The 13,063-nt window shown below is 40.1% G+C and overlaps 1 long non-coding RNA gene across 3 annotated transcripts in view; it reads right to left on the bottom strand.

Moving 5' to 3' along the window:
• LOC115515928 overlaps positions 1-13,063 on the bottom strand; it is a 71,592-nt gene that overhangs the window by 49,856 nt on the left and 8,673 nt on the right. Inside the window, exon 4 of one of the 3 annotated variants that reach the window (XR_003969443.1) lies at positions 8,377-8,730. The exons of the other annotated variants lie outside the window; for them this stretch is intronic. This is a non-coding gene — a long non-coding RNA (uncharacterized LOC115515928). Of the gene's footprint in view, positions 1-8,376; positions 8,731-13,063 lie in introns of those variants that run through there. 3 annotated transcript variants of the gene reach the window in all.

The raw sequence follows: 13,063 nt of genomic DNA, 5'->3' as shown, positions 1-13,063 counted from the left end.
AGGAAATAATTGAACACAACTTTACCAAAACCTATGGATGTTCAATGGAAGAGAAGAGAATGTGGAGTAAGGTTAACGGGTGTCATGATTTAATCAATGGTCTTTATAATAAACTTTAAAAGGTTATTTGAAAGTGTTAGCTTTCCTTTTTATAAAGAAGAAACATGCTAGTATGTACTTTGGAAAAAAATACCTGGAGACACGCACACCATGTTATTAGCAGCAATTATCAAGGAGAGACTATTTATTTGTATCGATTTTGATCTGATCAAAAGTTTCCAAATATTCTTGAAATATGTGCGAGAGTGTTCTCTTTAGTTAGACAGTAAGCTCAGTCTCCTTTATTTTTTTTTTAATTTAAAAAAAAAATTTTTTTTAACATTTATTTATTTTTGAGACAGAGAGAGACAGAGCATGAATGGGGGAGGGTCAGAGAGAGGGAGACACAGAATCTGAAACAGGCTCCAGGCTCTGAGCTGTCAGCACAGAGCCCGACGCGGGGCTCGAACTCACAGACCGTGAGATCATGACCTGAGCCGAAGTCGGACGCTTAACCGACTGAGCCACCCAGGCGCCCCAAGCTCAGTCTCCTTTAAAAATTCCAGCTGGAGGGGTGCTTGGCGGGCTCAGTTGGTGGAGCATGTAACTCTTGATCTTGGGGTTGTGAGTTTGAGCCCCATGGTGGGTGTTGAGATCATTTAAAAATAAAATCTCAAAAAAAAAAAAATCAATGGAGCTATTGATCCATCTGCAAACTTACTATTGCTGGAGACATTTTAAGTCAGTGTGTTTCAACCATAGGCCCATCAAAATTTGACTTTGTGTCTTTCTCATAAATTCTAATTGATGAGGGAAAAGGAGGAGAGGAGAGAATGAGATCCACAAGTCACAAGATGGAGGTTAAGGTATTATGGTCAGATTTTAATTTATCCAGGAACAGAGTCAGTAGCATTGTAAGTCTAATGCCAGTCGTCGTATATATCAGAATATTCAGGGCCTCCTAACCATTTTATATCTGGAAAGGCTCCAAGAAAAAAGCCTAATTCGGTTTACTGACGCTTTGGGACCATCCTGGCGCTGGGGCTGGAGTGTTTTTCTTCATCTGTTCCCTCTGGGTGCAGTTAAGGGGCCACCTAGTGACTGGGCTGGGAATTGTAGCTACCCTACAGCGCCCTCCCCCCACCTCGCTCCACCACAATGCACACACTCCAGGAAGCTTGTCAGTTCACATGTGGAATGAAAGAAATTAGGTTGGCAAACTTCTCTCTAATAGAAACCGCCTTAACAACCCACTTTGCAAGTCTGTCTCCTTGTCCAGAATCATCTTTCACAGAGCCTTAAATTCTCACATTTACCTAACAGGATTACCGAGAGGATACACTGAAATTACATAAACTAAAACACAAAAATGCAGTTTTAAAAGTTACAGTTATTGTTTGTGTTCGCCAAACCTTGGGAATAGGTCACAGAAGAGTTTTGTTAAGTGCCAGTCTGTTATAAAATCAGAGATGTTAAGGTAGGCAAAACTTGGGAAGTCCATAGTTTTAAAACCTTCATTCTAAGAAGGAAGAAACTGAGGTTTAGAGATGTAAAGAGGAGGGACTTCATGGGGCTGTTCTACTTCCATTCATTTCTTTATTAACGTATTTTTCACCGAATTTCTTTTTTCCTTTTTTTTTTAATGTTTGTTTATTTTGAGAGAGAGAGAGAGAGAGCACAAATGAGCAGAGGAAGGAAAGAGAGGAAGAGAGAGAATCCCAAGCAGGTTCCGTACGTCAGCACCGAGCCTGATGTTGGGCTCAGTCTCACAAACCGTGAGATCATGACTTGAGCTGAAACCAGGAGTCAGACGCTTAATCCACTGAGTCACTGAGGCGCCCTGTTCACTTAATTTTTACTAAGAGCTAGGTGCTGGGGAAGCAAAGATGGATAAGGCACAAGGAGCACTCTGTCCAGAGGAGAGCCAGATTCAGAAGCAAGTAAAAATGAGTGTGGGAGTGAAGTGGTACAGCTGTACAAAGGACCTGCTTGTGTTAGACCCACCAGAGACACCGTGTACCCTATAAGACAACATGCTTTAAAAAGCACACAGAATAAACAAAATGTGGTATATCAATACAAAGGAATATTATTTAGTTTTAAAAAGGAAGGAAATTCTGACACATGCTACAATATGGATTAAACTTGAGGACATTATGCTAAATGAAATAAGCCAGTCACATAGGGTCAAATACTGTATGATTCCACGTATATGAGATACCTAGTCAGATTCACAGAGACAGTAAGTAGAATGGTGGTTGCCAGGGGCTGAGGGAGGGGGAGAGGGGGAGTCATTGTTTAATGGGGACTGAGTTCCAATTCAGAAAGATGAGAAAGTTCTGGAGATGGATGGTGGTGATGGTTGCACAACATTGTGAATGTCCTTAATACTGCCGAACTGTACACTTAAAACTGATTAAGATGGTAAATTTTATGTTATATATATTTTTTACCACATTAAAACAATTACACAGAAAGCATCACCTCCCATAGTCAGAATAGCTGGTATCAAAAAGATAGAAGTGTTGGCGAGCTTGTGGAGAAAAGAGAAAACTTGTGCTCTATTGGTGGGAATGTAAATTGGTGCAGCCACTATGGGAAACAGTAGGGAGGTTCTTCAAAAAATTAAAAATAGAAATGCCAAATGAGTTGGTAATTCCACTGCTGAGTATTTACCCAAAGAAAATGAAAACACTAATTTGAAAAGATATGTGCGCCCCTATGTTTATTGCAGCATTATTTATAATAGTCAAGATATGGAAGCAACCTAAGTGTCCACTGATACCTGAATGGATAAAGGAGTTGTGGTATACATATACAATGAAATATTACTCAAAAAAGAATGAAATCTTGCCATTTGCAACAATATGGATGCACCTACAGGGTATTATGTTAAATGAAATAAGTCAGACAGAGAAAGACAAATACCATACAATTTCACTTATATGTGGAATTAAAACAAGCAAACAAATAAATAATAGAAGCAGACTCATAAATACAGAGACCAAACTGGTGGCTGCCAGAGTGGGGTGGAGGGATGGACAAAATAGGTGAAGGAGGTTAAGAGGTACAAACTTCCATTTATAAAATAAATATATCATGAGGATGAAAAGTACAGCATAGGGATAGTCAATAATATTGTACTAATTTTGTATTGTGACAGATAGTAACTATACTTATCGTGGTGAGCATTTGAGTAATGTATGGGGTTGTCAAATCACTAATGTTCTACACCCAAAACTAATATAACAGTGTAAAAAATAAAATAATAAAAAAGTTGCATCACACACAGAAAAGAACACAGAAAGCAATGAGAATGAAGCAACTATAGCTCCACACGATATGACAGGGAACACATACAATGTTGAGCAAAGGAAGCCAGACAAAAGGATGCAAACTGTCTGCTTTCTATATCATGTATGTGTTAAAATTCAGGGTAGTGGTCATCTCTGGGGGAGGCAGAGACGGGACAGCATGGGCTTCCAGGGATCTGGTAATGCTTCTGTTTCTCCATCCAGGAAGGAACGCTTACTTTGTAAAGATCAATTGCACTTTATACCTATAATTTGTGCAGTTTTCTGTATATATATTAAAACTCAGCTTATTGTTGTTGATTTATGGAACATAGACCAACTGAAGAGGAATCAGTAGGATAGTAAAGGGACTTCCTTCATAGGAGGAAAGGTTGACTATTTTCAGGATGGTCAGAGTAGTTTAGAATCTTCAAATATCTGAAAAAGTGGCATGTGGAAGAAGAAGCCAGTTTCGCTCATTATACCCAGAGGGGTAGAACTTGGGGATGATGGGTGGGAGGTAGAGGAAGACAGAATTTAGCTCATTATAAAGGATGCTTCAATTGCAGGGTTAGAATGGGATCTCTCAGGAGATCATACAGTCAGATGGAATGAGCACTGACTTCTGAGCCAACGGGAAAGTGGCTTTGTCACTTTCTTGGAACTATCTATGTCACTCTATTGAGTCTCATTTCCACAACTGTAAACTGGGGCTAGTGCTAAGTAGCTTGCTGGGTTAGTTATAGGGCTTGTGACAATGTATACAACATGCCTCAAATAGGCCTTGGCCCATAAGAGGCACTCTATAAGTGGTAGAAACTATTTTCAGTAGAAAATTAAATAGGTAGATAATACCTTGGTAATGTGTTAGAATGTGTATTGAAGTATTGGTCTCTTTCAACCCCAAGAATCTATGGCTCTTTGTATCTTTCTTTGTAATTTTCTCAAGGTCACACAACTATTGTTGCAAGGCCTTCTGTCCCTGAGGTGGTTTTCTCTAGTGGGCTGCCTTGGGCAGAAGAGTTACTAGTAGTAAGCCATTACCCACCAGAGCTAAATAGATATTTACATCAGCAATAGGCCCTGAGGTACAGGACCCTGTTCCTTTAAATTCTCAGTGTGCTCTGGGAAAGTTCAAAGAGGGGAAAACCTGGGAAGGTTGTTCAAGTGGTGGGTTATAAATGGGACAGTTTACAGCTTGAAGATACCATAGATCTCATGGTATCAAATTAAGCATATGACTTTGGCTCAGGTCATGATCTCATGGTTCTTGAGTTCGAGCCCTGCATTGGGCTCTGTGCTGACAGCTTAGAGCCTGGAGCCTGCTTCAGATTCTGTGTCTTCCTCTTTCTCTGCCCCTTCCCTGCTCACTCTCGAAAATACATAAAAACATTTAAAAAATTTTTTTTAAGTGGATTAAAGAAAAAAATGAAGACAAAATTAGCTTGTCTCATCATTTTTCAGGGTCCAGTTCTTATTGGTGGTTAAATTAATAAATCATAAGGCATAAAAAAGAGATGCCATTTTGAAAAACAGTTTCTTCATTTATAGTCAAAAGCAGTATACTCAGTCCACAAAGACGAGAAGAACCTGGGTTAGTTAGCACTTTGGGCTGAGTTTTCCCACAGCCTCTTTCTTCCCCTGACTGTGGGCTTCTTCCAGAAGGAAATGACTTGCTGGAGTGGGACTTCTGAGATTTAACTCTAGGCTTCCCGCTGATCTCTGTTGACTATTACTGCCTCCGATTTACACCCTGGAAACAAGGAGAGTCCCTGCGACAAGAGATCTGAGGAAACAAACACCTAGAAAAAGTCTCCTTTTGTCTTAGGCATTACACACTCTAGACTGACCCTTTGAACTTGCTTATTTTCTATAGCTGCTCGAATATTATATCTTGGCCCATTCAACTTCGTGTGAAATGAAAAATAATAGGAATTTAGCTCACTATAGCTTTGGCCTTAGCCAAAGGAAAGAAATACCAGCAGCTTCCTTTTGCAAGTAGCAACTTATTTTAGCATTTGCCCTCTCCAGACTAAAGCCCTTGGTAGAAACCAACATTACAGCCCAAGCCCACACAAAAACCTCAGATTTTAGTCATAAGTCTCACAAGGATGTTGCATCAGTTCTTAGTTTACCAAACGGAAACAATGGCATGCTCAAAATGAGTAACTTGACGGGAGTATAACGAAAGGACTACTTACTAAGGTAAACAGGGTATGGGGGCGGGTGGGGAGAAGCAAAAGGGATTTGGATAGTATCTCAAGGTTAGCAGCTGCATGCAAAGGAAAGGGAGTACAGTAGTTACAGAGATGGTTCTGTATGCATCGGAATCTCCTGCAGGGCTTGTGAAAACATAGATTGCTGGGCCTTCCCTGGGAGTTTCCGCTTTGGTAGGTTTGGGGTAGGACTAGAGTATTTGTATTTTTCACACATTCCCTGGTGCTGCTGGTCTGGGGGAAAACCTCTGAAAAGGCAGTTTGGCTTGAGCTGTGCCCTCCAACCTGAAGAGACCCAGCAGAGAAGACACCAGGGAATCTAATCCAGGCAGCCTCATGCCTTCCTGCCCTCTCTCTGTAGCTCCCCCTCCATGAAACTCAACCAGCAGCCAGCAGGCGAGGGAGCCCAATGATGCTCAGAAAGTTCAACCTCCAGAATGTGGATCAGATTGGAGAGTGGATCTGGAGGAGTAAACAGAAAATATCCAGCTCTTCCACCCCAAAATATCTTCCAAGTACCTTCTCCTCACCATTTTTTTTTCACACTATCTTATATTACTATTTTACTTTCCAGTGTACATGTAACATTCATATGCATGATGTAATGTGATTCTCACAGCAACCCTACAGGATAGGCGGGGATGATATTTATGCTCCTTTACAAGTAAGGCAACAAATGAGGCTCAAAATTGATAAAGGCTGCACATTTGGTAAGAGCTGGGATTTCACCCCAAGTTTGCTAGGTCCTAATGTGGGGTTCTTGGCACCACTTCACACTTTAGACATGAGCGAATCCGGCAGTGATGCTGGTCTCCCAACAACAGGCTCTTGGGAAGTTATGTGTTCATCCCTCACTGCCCCATATGCAAGGCCCTCAAGCTACACTCTTTTCTGGGAGAGGTGGCCTCCGTTTTTGACTGGGGAGTTCACCCCTTTCATCAGGGCCTATGGTGAATTTAGAAATGCCAGAGTCATTTCTTTGCGTTATTCACTGTTTTTCAAATTTTTCAGTGGCAGGGCGACTCAAAGTCTTGATTTGGAGGTTCTCACCCCCTCTGAGTTCAGAACCTTTTGAGAAACAGACACATGAATCAGACATATTGAGAGAAAAGAGTTAGCTTTGATGGTGGTGAGGCCAAAGTGGAGGAGTCATATGTCAGGGTGTACAACCGCACTTCCCAATACTCTACTCTAGACCTTCTGGTGAGGCAGGGGTGGGTGCACTGAGCATGCTCAGTTCCTTCCCCAGGGCCCCAGTCAGGTAAGTCACTCCCTCTTTGGGGAGAACCGGGAGGGGACAAGCAGAAAGGCAAATGGTCTCCGCAATTTTGAAGAAGTGGAAGTTTCTATTTTATGGACCTGGGAGAGGGAGAAAATGGCTTCCCCTAGTAATAATGTCCTTTGAGGGCATCTTGCTCTTAGCACTATGGAAGAAGAATTGATGTAATTAATTCTGTCATATGATCTAGGTATTGTAATTTTAAAGATTTGACTTTCATTAGTAGATTAGTATGGCCTCAGGCCTCAATATACTCTCATTTCTTTGATATGCTACTTTGTTTCCTTTAACTAGATTCATTTCTGATCCCTTGATCATTTTTGACAATGCTCTGGACCAAGGCCCACTTGAATTTGAGAAAGTTCCCATGGTTTCCTTTTGAGAAGATCCCTGCTTATCGAATCTAGAGCCTATCTCTCTTTCTTGTCCAGGATCGGGTAGACTATTGGGAAAAGTCTTTATGAAGATTTCCTGGGAACTGGAGTTTTAAAATAAGTGTCTGTGGGAAAATACTCTCTAACTACAGAAGGGGCTCTGTTTTTGCCTCTACTTACTTCTCAAGTTCTTTGGGGAAAAAGAAAGTATCATAGGTCAAATCTTTTTACAAGTAAGCTCCACTGGACTGTCCAAATATACGGTATGGATTAGAATTTTGTTTCATTGACTACGATTTGAAATAGGTTAGATATAAGCTGTGCTGTGGAGGACTCTCTTAGAGATTTTCATTGCAAAGGTACTTGTAGAGGAGTTTACCTGTAAACAACAGATCTCTTCCAGCTAAGTTTTTACCAGGCTGATTCAGACTGAGGAGCAGGAGTGGGAAAATACTGTGGACACAGTCTGCTGGCTAGCAGTCAAGGCAGAGGAAAGAAAACACAGGCAAAGGTCTGTGTGAAATGTGAATCTGAGTCACGGAGGGAGAGGAAGAAAATAGCATGTGTCATTCTGAAAAAGCTCCTCTTAGGGCAGTTTCTTTTGGCTGTAACTGCTGCCTCTCCCCTGGAGAGAGTCACAGGGCCTCTCTTGGCTCTTCCTGCCACATTTTCAGACTTAAAAGGAAGCCACCTTCAGGCAAATTCCCTCTTCCTCCCAAGAAAGAAAATAAAAGGAAATTGAGAGTCCTGCTCTCTGAAGAACCTGGGTCCGGTTTTGAAATGAACTCAGGAAAGTGCCCTGCCTTCAGGGGTTGGGAGTATCTGCAGTCACAACTGGGGCTTGCTCCTCTGGTGCCCTCTTGGGTATGAGTGTGGAACTGTTTTCTTTAAAGTGGCCTAAATCCCCACCATTGCAGTCCCCAGAACTCTACCCAGCATGTCTCCTTTTCTAGGCCTTGCCTCTCAGCCTGGAGAGTTTCCTGAACAACTTCTGGTCACTCCTAAGCCTTCTCTCTTGAAATTTTTCTCTGGTAACCCTCTATAGACCCTCATCAATGTATTAAGTTTTCTAAACAAATTCTTTCTCTTTCTACTTTTGCATGCATCTCTGGTCACTAAGTCCCAGAAAGATCCTGTAGAAACTGTCAATCAATAACAGACAAGCATTTCTAAACTTCACTTAACAATTTTACAGTTTTATTGAAATATAATTTACATATCATATTCACCCATTGTAAGTGTACAGCCAATGATTTTTATTAAATTTACAGTGCTATGCAATCACTGTTACAGTTTAGGTTTAGAACACTTCCAAAACCCCATGAAGTTCCCTCACAAGTATTTGCAGCCAATCCTCAATTTCACCTCCAATTTCGGGCGGCTACTGATCTGATTTCTGTCTGAAGATTTTCCTTTTCTGGTCGTAGCATATAAATGTACACTTTATAACAAGCTTCTTTTAGTTGGCATAATGTTATCAAGGTTCATCCATGTTGTAGCATGTATCAGTGCTTCATTCCATTTTATAGCTGAAAAATAGTCCATTACACGGACATACTAGTTTTGTTTATCCATTCATCAGTTGATGGACATCTGCGTTGTTTCCAGCTTTTGGTTATTATGAATAAACAAACTGCTATGGGGGCATGTAGGTGGCTCAGTTGGTTAAGGGTCCAACTTCAGGTCAGGTCATGATCTACAGTTCGTGAGTTCAAGCTCCGCATCAGGCTCTGTGCTGACAGCTCAAAGCCTGGAGCCTGCTTTGGATTCGGTGTCTCCCTTTCTCTCTGTCCCTCCCCTGCTCATGCTCTGTCTCTCTCTGTCTCTCAAAAATGAAAAGACCTTAAAAAAACAAACAAAAAACCAAACTGCTGTGAACATTTATGTACAAGTCTTTGTGTGAACATATAGTTTCATTTCTCTTGGGTAAATACCTAGTAGAGTTTCTAGGTCATATGGCAAATTTGTTTACCTTTTTAAAAAACTACCAAGTTGTTTTATAATGTGGCTTTTCCATTTTACATTCCCACCAGCAATATATAGAGTTTCCCACATCTTCTTCAACACTTGGTATTGTCTATACTTTGATTATGGCCCTAGTGGGTGTGTAATGGTATCTTCTTGTGGTTTTAATTTGAATTCTCCTAGTCACTAATAATGTTGAGTGTTTTTTCAAGTACTTGTTACCCGTTCATGTATTCTCTTTGGTGAAATGTGCATTTCCTCATTTTAAAATTGGATTGTTAGTCTTCTGATTACTAAGTTATAAGAGTTCTCTGTGTATTTTGGATACAACTCCTTTACCAGATATATAGCTTATAAATATTTTCTTTCAGTCTATGTCTTATCTTTTGAACTTATTAAGAGTTTTCTTTGAAGCCCAAAAGTTGTCACTTTGATGAAGTCCAGTTTATCAATTTTTTGTGGATTGCACTTTTGAGATCATATTTAAGAACTCTGTCTAGCCTAAGGTCATGAAGAATTTATTCTATATTTTATTCTAGAACTTTTAGTTTTACATTTACATTTAGAAGGCAGCTATGCTCACCACTATACCACCAAGGCTACATTACATTTACATTTAGGTCTAAGAGTCCTTTTGAGTTAATTTTTGGGGGGTGGTGTGATGTAAAAGTCTAAGTTAACTTTTTTTCCATATGCATATCAAACTGTACCAGAATCACTTGTTGAAAAGATTGTCCTTTCTCCATTGAACTATCTTGGATACTTCACTGAAAATCAATTGACCATAGGGGTACTTGGGTGGCTCAGTCAGTTAAACACCAACTCTTAGTTTCAGCTCAGGTCATGATTTCACAGTTTGTGGGATCGAGCCCCAGGTTGGGCTCTGAGCTGATAGCAAGGAGCCTGCTTGGGATTCTCTCTTTCCTTCTCTCTCTGACCCTCCCCTGCTTGTGTGCTCTCTCTCTCTCAAAATAAATAAACATTAAAAAAAGAAAGAAAGAAAATCAGGTGCCAGGGTGGCTTAGTCCATTAAGTGTCTGACTTTGGCTCAGGTCATAATCTCTTGGTTCAGATCCTGAGTTCGAGTCCCATGTCGGGCTCTGTGTTGACAGCTCAGAGCCTGGAGCCTGCTTCGGATTCTGTGTCTCCCTTTCTCTCTGTCCCTTCCCTGCTCATTCTGTCTCTGTCTCTAATGTCTCTAATGTCTCTGTCTCTAATGTCTTTAATATTAATAAACATTAAAAAATTTACATTTGGTTCTCTTTTTAAAAACAGATTATGTCTTTTTATTGAATTATATATTTGTTAAGTCACTGTTGTCATATATTCTTTTAATTATTTAAACATGATTTCCTTGGGTTCTTTGAACATATTTATAATAACTGCTTTGAAATCTTTGCTAAATCCAACATGTAGGCCCACTCAGAGACAGTTTCTATTAACTCCTTTTTCCCCTGAATATAAGTCATCTTTCCTGCTTCTTTGAAACTTCATAATTTTGTTGTTGAAAGCCAGACATTTAATTTTTTTTAAGTTTTAATTTAAATTCCAGTTAGTTAACATACAATATAATATTAGTTTCAGGTATACAATTTAGTGATTCAACACTTCTATACAACACCTGGTGCTCATCATAAGTGCACTCCTTAATACTCATCACCTATTTCAGCCATCCCCCCACTCACCTCCCCTGTGGTAGCCATCATTTTATTCTCTATAGTTAAGAGTCTGTTTCTTGGTTTGCCTCTCTCTCTTTTTTCTCTTTGCTCATTTGTTTTATTTCTTTTTTTTTAACTTATTAAACAAATATTTTAAAATGTTTATTTACTTTTGAGAGCAAGAGCTAGTGAACATGAGCAGGAGAGGGGCAGACAGAGAAGGGGACAGAGGATCTGAAGCAGGCTCCAGGCTCCAAGCTGTCAGCACAGAGCCTGACACAGGGCTTGAATTCACAAACTGCCAGATCTTGACCTGAGCCAAAGCTGGACACCTAACCAGTCACCCAGGTGCCCCTTGTTTGTTCTGTTTCTTAAATTCCCCCTATGATTGAAATCATATAGTATTTGTTTCTCTCTGACTGACTTATTTTGCTTGGCATAATACTAATACTCTTTAGCTCCATTCAGGTCATTGCAAATGGCAAGATTTCATTCTTTTTATGGCTCAGTAATATTCCACTGTATATAAGTACCACATCTTCTTTATCTATTCATCAGTTGATGGACACTTGGGCTGTTTCCATATTTTGGCTATTGTAGATATGCTGCTATAAACATTGGGGTGCATGTATCCCTTTGTATTAGTATTTTTGTATTCTTTGGGTAAATACCTAGTAGTGCAATTGCTGGATCATAGGGTGATTCTATTTGTAACTTTTGGAGGAACCTCCATACTGTTTTCCAGAGTGACTGTACCAGTTTGCATTCCCACCAGCAGTGCAGGAGGGTTCCCCTTTCTTTACATCCTTGCCAACACCTGTTGTTTCTTGTGTTGCTGATTTTAGGCATTTTTTTTAAGTTTATCTATTTATTTTTGAGAGAGAGAAAGAGAGAGCACAAGTGAGGGAGAGTCAGAGAGAGAAGGAGACACAGAATCTGAAGCAGGCCCCAGGTTCTGATCTGTCAGTCCAGAGCCAGACACGAGGCTCAAACCCATGAACTGTGAGATCTTGACCTGAGCTGAAGTCGGACATTTAACCAATGAGGCACTCAGGCACCCTGATTTTGGCCATTCTGACAGATGTTAGGTGATATCTCATTGTAGTTTTGGTTTGTATTTCCCTGTTGATGAGTGATGTTGAGCATCTTTTCATGTGTCTATTGGCCATCTGTATGTCTTATTTGGAAAAATGTTTATTCAGGTCTCCTGTCCATTTTTAAATTGGATTATTCATTTTTTGGGTATTGAATTTTAGAAGTTCTTTATAGATTTCGGACACTAACCCTTTATCAGATATGTCGTTTGCAAATATCTTCTCCCGTTCCATAGGTTGCCTTTCAGTTTTATTGATGTTTTGTTTTCTTTGCTGTGCAGAAGGTTTTTATTTTGATGAAGTAAGAAGTTGCTAGTAAGAAGTTGCTACTATTGATGTCAAAAATGTTGCTGCCTGTGTTCTCCTCTATGATTTTAATGGTTTCAGGTCTCATATTTAGGTATTTAATCCATTTTGAGCTTATTTTTGTGTATGATGTAAGAAAGTGATCCAGTTTCATTGTTTTGCATGTTGCTGTCCAGTTTTTCCCAACACCATTTGTTGAAGAGACTGTCTTTTTCCCATTGGATGTTCTTTTCCACTTTGTTGAAGATTAACTGACCATGTAGTTGTAGGTTCATTTCTGGGTTTTCTATTCGGTTCCATTGATCTATGTGCCTATTTTTGTGTCGGTACCCTACTGTTTTGATCACTACGGCTTTGTAATATAACTTGAAGTCGGGATTTGAGGCCTCTAAGAAAGCTGGACATATTAGATAAAAATCTGTAGCAAATCTGGTTTCTGATTTCTACCCCTAGTGATAGTTGTTGCTGTTTTTTTCTTTGTTTGTTTAGTGCCTTGTCTGGACTAAACCTATGGATGTCTCCCTCACCTTGTGTGCTCATGATATCTCTGGATTTTTAGGGGTCATCCTGGATCTGCACAGCTTGGTGGTCAGGCAAGGATTGATCAGAGGTTGTGCTCAAACCAGAGTCAGTAAGACTCCCACTCCTTGCTATTCGATATGTGTGTGGTTTGGAGGGAACTTTCACATTTTAGGCAGATTTCACATCTGCCTTTTACTTTCCAACAGGACTTGTGTCTACTTTGTGCGTACACGCAGCCTTGGGTTGGCCAGTGATGGATGGAGAGCCACTATCTAGGACTGTTGATTTCCTGGTCTCTTTTTTAAATTATTGGCTAG

The sequence above is a fragment of the Lynx canadensis genome, chromosome B3 (assembly GCF_007474595.2).
Source record: "Lynx canadensis isolate LIC74 chromosome B3, mLynCan4.pri.v2, whole genome shotgun sequence".
NCBI classification, from domain to species: Eukaryota; Metazoa; Chordata; class Mammalia; order Carnivora; family Felidae; genus Lynx; species Lynx canadensis.
This window is presented reverse-complemented; position numbering and strand designations above follow the sequence as displayed.